Here is an 8,555-nt window from a genome sequence, read left to right as displayed (position 1 = left end):
GATTCACTCCTCGCTGCACTTGATCCACCACATCAAGCAAGAAAAATAAAATAAACCTCGACTTGTGGAAGGTCAGGAATCGGGTGTAGATGCACAAACTCAACACGTTTTGTCAGCACCTTTAGAGTTTCAAGTCAAGAAGGTCACGGCAGGGGGCAAAGGTTTCAATTAAACGGCGAATGTTGACGTTGTCTTTACCTAAGAAGAAAGCCAAATCACTCTTTGGTACGCTTGTCATCTTACATAACATCGTACCATAACCTGACTTCATAGTGGGTTTGACCAAAGCACCATCGATCAGAGTTTCAAGCAGGCAGCACCACTCATGAATCAGGCACAACTCCATGCCAAAGCAGAAGACATGAAAGTGATGAAGCTACCATTCAAAAGAAAAAAAAAGGAGTTCTGAAACACTATAGACTAGTTTAACCAACCGTTCATTTGAAGGCCAATGGACATATTGACATTCCATATTCACCTCCTACATTACAGCAAATCATCCAAATTGTAATTTAGTTACATTTTAAGAGTTACTAGATATTAACCCAGAAAAAGTAGGGGTAAGCACCCTATTCCATTCAAATCATAATTCGAAGAACAACCATTTAGGCGTCAGTTCTCTCATAACTTCCAAGTCTGGTATGAAAGCTATGCAGTTGCTGTTCTCAAAGATTTTGTGTGCTTAGCATAGTTAAGTTGATAGCAATTGAAACTGTTCTTTGTTTACGTTGCAATCTATTTGAAACTGCTATCAATGTAATCTGTACATCCCATCAGACACAGACAGCTTGCATGGCATAGATTGGTACAATATGAATTGGTTTTTACCTTCTAAGGACAGATTTTACTCTTTTGGTATAGAGAACAATCCACCATTGGTTTTTACCTACTAAGGACAAAGAGTTTACACATTCTAGGCATGGATAACTGTCCACCATTTTCACGTTTTTACCTGCTCAGAAAATGAGTTGAAAATTTTTCATTGAAGATGTCACCATTCCCACATTTCCACATCATAGTCACTAAAGTAGGGATCTCTTTATAAATTTTCATGTCAATGGTTAGATCAAATTCTTTGTTAAGTTATTAGAGGTAGCCTATTCAAGGCTCATTGCAAAGCATGAATAAACAAGCATTTTAGTAATCGAGGAGCCATCAAACTACCCAAAGTCAATTTTAACAGTCCATCAAATAAGTTCTATGTTCCTATCATGTTCCGTCATTTTCTTGGTTTGTACCAAGGACGGAGAGTTGACACTCTCGAGCAATAGAGAACAGTCCATTGCTTTTTACCTTACACTCTACACTTTGTATGGAGAACAGTCCACGCTTGGCTGATCACGAAGGGCTTCGTGGGGATTATTATTTTTCTTTCTTTTTTTTTTTTTGGGAGGGGGGGTGCTTGCGCAAAGATTGATATTGATCAATCGATAGATGCTTATGATTGATCGGGGGATTGATTTGATTAGTAATTGACGGGTTGGTGGTCGACTGATCGATTGGTGGGTTGATCCCCTGATCACGAGCTAGCAAACCTGGCTTATTATCTTTGGGCTTCGTCTCTTTAAAACATCATCCCAACATCATGGGCAATGATTCTCAAAGCAAAAATTTGGTCACCATGGGATTTTGGCAAAAAAGATGGGTGGTCATCCCCCATAGCTTGGTCACAAACTTTGATATTTGCGATATCTGTAATGCTAGAATTGCAACCCACCCCAATCTTTGGGCTTCATTTCACATAAAGCTCGAGGCACGTACAAAATCTAACAAACAAAATGACTTTTATTTTGAGGAAAACAATGGCTTCTCATCATGATGAATCATTGGTTACATGGGCCAAAGGATTACAACCCAGGTCTTGGCGAACCTAGCCTGTCTGCACCTTAAAATTCTTGCTTTCCAATTCATGTGAAGATCAAGTGGGAGTTCTTTCTCGCCGCGGTGAAGTTCTGGCTTCATGACTTTCATAACTATGAAGATCAATAGTGTTTCAGATCTCTCTCTCTCTCTCTCTCTCTCTCTCTCTCTCTCTCTCTCTCTCTCTCTCTCACTCTCTCTCACACGCACGCACGCTTGTGAAATTATCTTAATTACTGGTGTCGGTTTGGGATTTATCATGTCTTCGTTTTCTCTTTTCTCTATGATTATTCATTCCTCTGCATAAGTAGCTGTCCTAATATCTTATAATAGCCCACATGTCTTCATTTGAGTGGTTATGATTGAACAATCATTCTGATTTTAGTGCTATGGCCCATTCATGATGGGTCTCTCTCTCTCTCTCTCTCTCTCTCTCTCTCTCTCTCTCTTCATGTATAAATGTTATTTTCTTTAATATTTAATTATTTTGTGTAAGAAATATTATCAAAAGGTTTCCTGGATAGAAGAATGATTGAGTGGCGGCAGAAAAGCAATAGTGGGAGGTGGAAGAGGAATGCTCTAAAGCAGTATATCTTCCACAAGAGAATGGAGAATGGAGGAAACCCATCTTACCGACTCCACCGAGATTAATTTGTGAGGAGGTAAGTATTCTCTGCTCCGTGTACCTCATCTTCCACTGCCTATCCTGAGTTTCTCCATAGAATACCAGCATCTTATCTCTACTAACTCCTAGATAGCACCTCAATTAAATGTCCTGCATTGTGAGTATTGTGTTTTGAATTTAATGTCCAATCTTCGATCTACCCTCTATAAAGCAATAGTTTCTCGTCTTATTTTATTCTCTGGTGGTTTCTGCTGCTCTCACAGGTTCTACAACCCTTACGGGTCGTTTGGATATGCGGATTTTAGAATCTTGGATTTCCTCAAAATTGTACATGGAAGACGAGAGACGAAATAGACCAGCCGTCGTTTTTTGATTTCTCACCCTTCTTTCTGTAAGAGAGATCAGACGATCGTCACATGTTTCCAGGTTTAGGAAATCTCAGGATGGGGGGAGAGATTTCCAAAACCTGGATTTCTTTCTTAAAATCCAAGAAACGCTGTCAGGACGGCATACAGCAGTTTGTCCGTGAACCCTCTTTTATACTGTTTGCTAACTACGTGAACCCTCTTTTATACTTGTCTAGCTAAAATCTGGATTCTAAAATCTGCGTATCCAAACGGCCCCTTAGAATACAGCAGTTTGTCGTGAACCCTCTTTTATACTGTTTTCTAACTACGTGAACCCTCTTTTATACCGTTTGGATATGCGGATTTTAGAATCCAGGTTTTTAGTTTGAAAACAGTGTAAAAGAGGGTTCATAATCAAGCTGCTGTATGCTGTCCTGACAGAGTTTCTTGAATTTTAAGTGAGAAATTCAGGTTTTAAAAATCTCTCCTGCATCCTGAGATTTCTAAAACTTGGAAATATGGGAGGATTTGCTACTCTCTTGCTGAGGGAAAGAAGGGCGAGAAGTCAAAAACGATGGCTGGTCCATTTCTTCTCTTATCTCTTAGCTACAATTTTGAAGAAATCCCGGATTCTAAAATCTGCGTATCCAAAAGGCCCCTTAGCTTTAAGGACACTATGAACCCACCCAACCCAAACTTCTGCGCCTGCCGCCTGCTTGATGATTTGCTGGCCGAATGGGAGCTCCAGGAGCTACATACTGGGATTCGCCAAAAAAAGAAGCAAACTCAAAGCAATAGTCATTACAATACAAAGGCAGGAAAAACGTGAAATGGTGATCACCCCTGACCTCGAAGACCGTATCCAGAGGTTGAAGATGAATGCAAAAACGGAAACTAGCAGCCAACTTGGCCAAAGAGCTTCTTTCCAAAATAACGTATTAGCCTCATCTAAAGCTGAAACAGGAAAGTTGGCTGAAATGATAGAAAGTTCAGAAAAGGACCCCCTTCTAGATGCAAAACCAGCAAAAGCAAGCACAGACCTCGATAAATGAAGAGTAGAAAAGACAGAAAAAAGAAATATCTTAGAAGTTTAACTAGAAACCATGTCTCAATCGCCCTGTTACCTGCAAAAACAGGAAACTACTCAGTCAAACAAGAAATGCTTCAAATGACAACCAAGGAAGACTTGGGCACCTCCAACAGCAACTGCAAGAAGACCCTTAGCCGCACAAGAGGAAAATCCAACTAGGATTTCCCAATGAGCTACAGGGATAACATCAGCTCACAGGAGAACTTGACTCGACCAAGAGAAGAACAAAAGATCACCCTGCCTTAGAGCGCACTGTTTGCAAATCAGACTCCCAAACAGTTTTCCTCTGCCCAGCTACAGTTGTAGCACCTCAACATGACAACGAAGGAAAGGTAATAATCAAATTTGAAGACAGAATTCAAAGAGGCTGAAGATCGATGGGTAAGCAACTTAGTTGGATACTTCCTCGGCAGGTCGTATTTCCTAGCTCTAGAAGAGCACCTCACAAGGAAATGGAAAGTAGAACTTCAGCTCTTTGCTCTAAACAATGGCTTCTTCCTTTTCAAATTCAGCAATTCGGAAGATTTCACTCAGGCCTCTGGCTCTCGAGATAAATAACTATTACTATGGGGAAGAGACCCTTATTTTACCAAGATGGACTCCGGACATCTCCCTAGAAAAGCTAAGCCTCACTTCCATCCCAACATGGATTCGGCTACCAGGTCTACATTTGAAATTTTGGACCCTTGTTGGCTTAAGCAAGATAGCCAGCACAATAGGCAAGCCTATACATGGACTCCCATACCACAAAACCAGCAAGACTGAAATATTCAGCATAATTATGATTAGAAATTAATGCAGGTGCAGACCTCCCGGATTTCAGTTATCTCGACATCTGCAAGAATTATCAAGCAAAAGATTGATTATGATTGAAACACTCAAAATAGTAACACTCAAAATCCCCCCCCCCCCCCCCCCCCCCCCCCCCCCCCCCCCCCCCCCCCATAACCTCTAATTGAAAAACAGCTACAGCTCTGGAGGAGCTAGAATCAGAAGAGGAACGGGGAAGTGAGACTGGGTCAAACACAAGCACTTACCCTGAGAACCAACCTCTGGATGATGAGGACTTCGATGAAATCAGAGGCCCATACCATGCCCACATTGACACTCAAAAGCCAACTCCAATGGGCTGAGGGACAATAGCAAACGTTGCAAAACAGCAACCCCGATCCAATCTGCATCAATGTCTAAATGATATCAATAGGGTCTTGAAACATTAGTGGCTTGTGCTCCTAAACCAAGAGAAAAGAGGAGTAGAAGATGATTAGACACAAGCGAACTCTAGTTGGCATCAAAATTTTCTTATACAACCACTTGGCTTCCAAAAAGTGAGTGAAGCCATCCATGCATTATCTGCAGAACACACACTAAAATACAAACCGCTTAAACCCTAAACAAGATAAATCAGAAACAAAGGAAGATGACTAGTAGGGTAAAAATACTCAACTTTCAAGTTTTCGAGATACAGAGAGATAGATGGTAAGAACTCAACTTTCAAGTTTTCAAGACTTGCCAGCAACAATGGTGGCTGAATGAGGAGGAAGATGACTAGTAGGGTAAAAAAGAAAAAAAAGGTGAAAATGGAAAAGTAAAAGAAGAGGGAAGAAGGAAAAAACAAGGTGAAAACGTGCTGTAAATGTCAAAGGGCATTTTCGTCTAGCTTTTACTGACAAGACCTCTTTTGTCCCTTGTTGATAATTTTAGAAAAGCATGGGTCCTGTTGATAATTACGTCATTTTTGTGCCCCCCATTGGTAATTGTTTTTAAAATTAAACAGACAAAGGGGATCTAGATGTATTCCTCCCCCCCCCCCCCCTCTCTCTCTCTCTCTCTCTCTCTCATGTGTATGTGTCAAATTTGTTGTTTGAACACGGTATGGCCAATTGCAATTGGTCCCACTTTGATTGGATGATCCTGGGCCATTATTTTTGCCGATGTAGACCGCTCGTGAATTGGAAGTCCAAAATCAAATAAAATATAAATAAATAACACCTCGTTACATGTTATTATACTGATATTACTTCTTTTTCTCTTCAATTCAATTTGTATATTGTTTCTATATTAAATGAAATGGAAAGGGCTATTTTAGCATGATCCATTACCAATATTTTCCATTGTCCCATGTTAGTTTTATATTCGTAAGTCAGTCAATTGGGCTGAATTGTTGTTCATATTGAAATGAATCAACATTGATGAGTTGGTCAATTATGCTCGATAGCATATACTTATTCTAAGTGCCTGTTTATTTTCTATCACGGTTTTCTGGAGTGATCACAAGCTGAAACATGGTTACAGCACTTACACGTCATGCGTAGAGGGTAAAATGAGCTTTAAAGAAGGGAAGTCTAGTTGTACTGCCCCTATCACTTTCTTATTAATATGGTAATATTTCTGGCTGAAGTTAGGTTGCACTTCTTGTTTGAATTGGAGCCGGATCGTGAATCATCAGCTGCATGACAATTGGAGATGAGTTAGCCAAATACAGAGAATCATCCACCCACTCTAATAAAATACTTTATTTGATTGTCCATTTTGATTATTGACCCAAACTCCCACTGCTCCAGTATATTTAGGTAAATACTTTCTATGGGGTTACTTGCGATCTCTAGAACCATATGTGCCAGACCACTTTCTAGAAATTGGAAGCACCACTTTCGCTTTAGCCACTGGGGCTAGGGGTGCAACTCAGATCGATTTTTGGGAATTTGGGTTTAGCTTTTACGATAAAATGGGTCAGGTTCAGGTTGATTCCAATTCATTTTTTTAGTAAAAGCTCAACTCGACCTCACCCAAGTTGCAACCCTGACTAGGCCGCCCCCCCCCAACCTTTCCACGTATGTTGCAAATGATTCATTGAGTAACTAAGACACGATTTCCAATAATTCATTACATAGAGCGAGTGCGAGGTGTGCCATTGATGTGTTTAGGAGATGACAACTGGATCAACGGTGATGATACACATGTTTGTCATGTGGGAACCAAGTTATATATCTCTAGGACTGTGCTAAGGGTAGTTGGTCATTCAGTTATTTTTAAGGCGAAGCTTCTTAGGAAGTTGCTTTGGTCTATGTGTTGGACATTTGTTTCCCACCTGAAGATCTCATTTTGAACCCATGTTGTCATAGCTTTGAAAATGAGAGGGGTATGTCGATCATTTCTCATCTGTGGACACTAAAGAAAAAAAACAAAATCTGCATGATATTTGTGTGCCACTCCTTCCTTTCTAACCACATACTAAACTACACTTGCCTGATAAGAAAAAGGCAATAAAAAAGGAGGGGAAATGTCATTTCTCACAAGGAAGATACTACAATGCTTTGTGGGGTGTCATTGTTTTTATACCACACCATCCTCATTCATACACACGGCACACGTATATGGTGACTAGGCCTATAAATGTAGTGGGCCACCATGTTGATGGCCACTGGCCCAAAATTGTTAAAAAATTGGACATTGTAATTGTTTTATTAGTGTAAATTTATGTTAATTCTTGGATAATTGTTTGCCCAATGCTCTTGACTTCTTGACTGTCAATTAGCAAGCTATCAAACGGCTAAGATGATCTGACCGTCACTATTTCTTAATTTGCAATGCGCTAGATTTCTAAGTTCCATGCAATCTCGGTAAGTGTACGTATAAGAACCCTACCCTACTCGAGAAATTACCTCGGGTTAGGCCCAATCAATTTTTAATGGGGAAAAACATGTTTCATAAACCAAATCCTATCAGGGATAGTTTCTCAGGTCGAGCCAGTTTTTTAAATTTTTGCTTAGGACGGTGAATAATTTCATTGTTTGTTAAAAAACCACAAATCTTCACACCAAAAATCTCTAAAGACAGCTTATCTATCAAAGCCTGTGGACATGGCCAAATGGGAAAGGATACACCCACTCCTTTAGCAATTCCACCCACTTTGGAGAGAGAGAGAGAGAGAGAGAGAGAGAGTCATTAAGTTAATCAGAGAATCATTAAATTAATCAGGGTTTAAAGAGACATTAAATTAAGTGAAATGATCTCACCACAATCATGTTTCGATATTTCCATTAACTCATCTTGTCTTTAAGTATTTAAAAAGCTATTAAGGGCCCGTTTGGATACCTCAAATTTTGTATTTGGATTTGGAATTGAGTTTTCATTCCAAAATGAATAGATCTGCCAGCTCATGTTGAGGGAGACAGAGAGCGAATGGGGTAATTCCTGTTGCAGGGGATAGGTTGAAGAGCCAAGAGGGTGAAGGAAACTGCTAAATCTGTGGATTTCCAATTTCTTATTTCCACAGCTTATTTGGAAATTTGATTTTTTTCACTGTCAGTTATTGAATTGGAAATTCAAGGATTTGATCGGGATCCAAATGTCAATGCAAAAAGGGCTGCAAATGTGAGAATTCCAAATCAAAATCTTCTCGGCATCCAAACGGGCCGTTGTTACACTTCCAAAAACAGCTCTCACAAATCAATTAAAAATGAAGACACAATTTGGGTTGGGTCTGTGCTATTATTAAAACATGGTTATGCTGATATCATTTCCCTTAATTTAATGTCTTTTTGATCTCTGATTAATAGATGAATCATGGTCCATGTATGAGAGAGAGAGAGAGAGTTGAATTGAAGGCAATTTGATTTACGGATGATTT

Source organism: Tasmannia lanceolata, unplaced genomic scaffold, assembly GCF_043159265.1.
Source record: "Tasmannia lanceolata isolate RefF3 unplaced genomic scaffold, GAP_Taslan_0.1 ptg000015l, whole genome shotgun sequence".
NCBI lineage: Eukaryota > Viridiplantae > Streptophyta > Magnoliopsida > Canellales > Winteraceae > Tasmannia > Tasmannia lanceolata.
The sequence above is the reverse complement of the archived record's forward strand: the minus strand, read 5'-3'. Positions refer to the sequence as shown.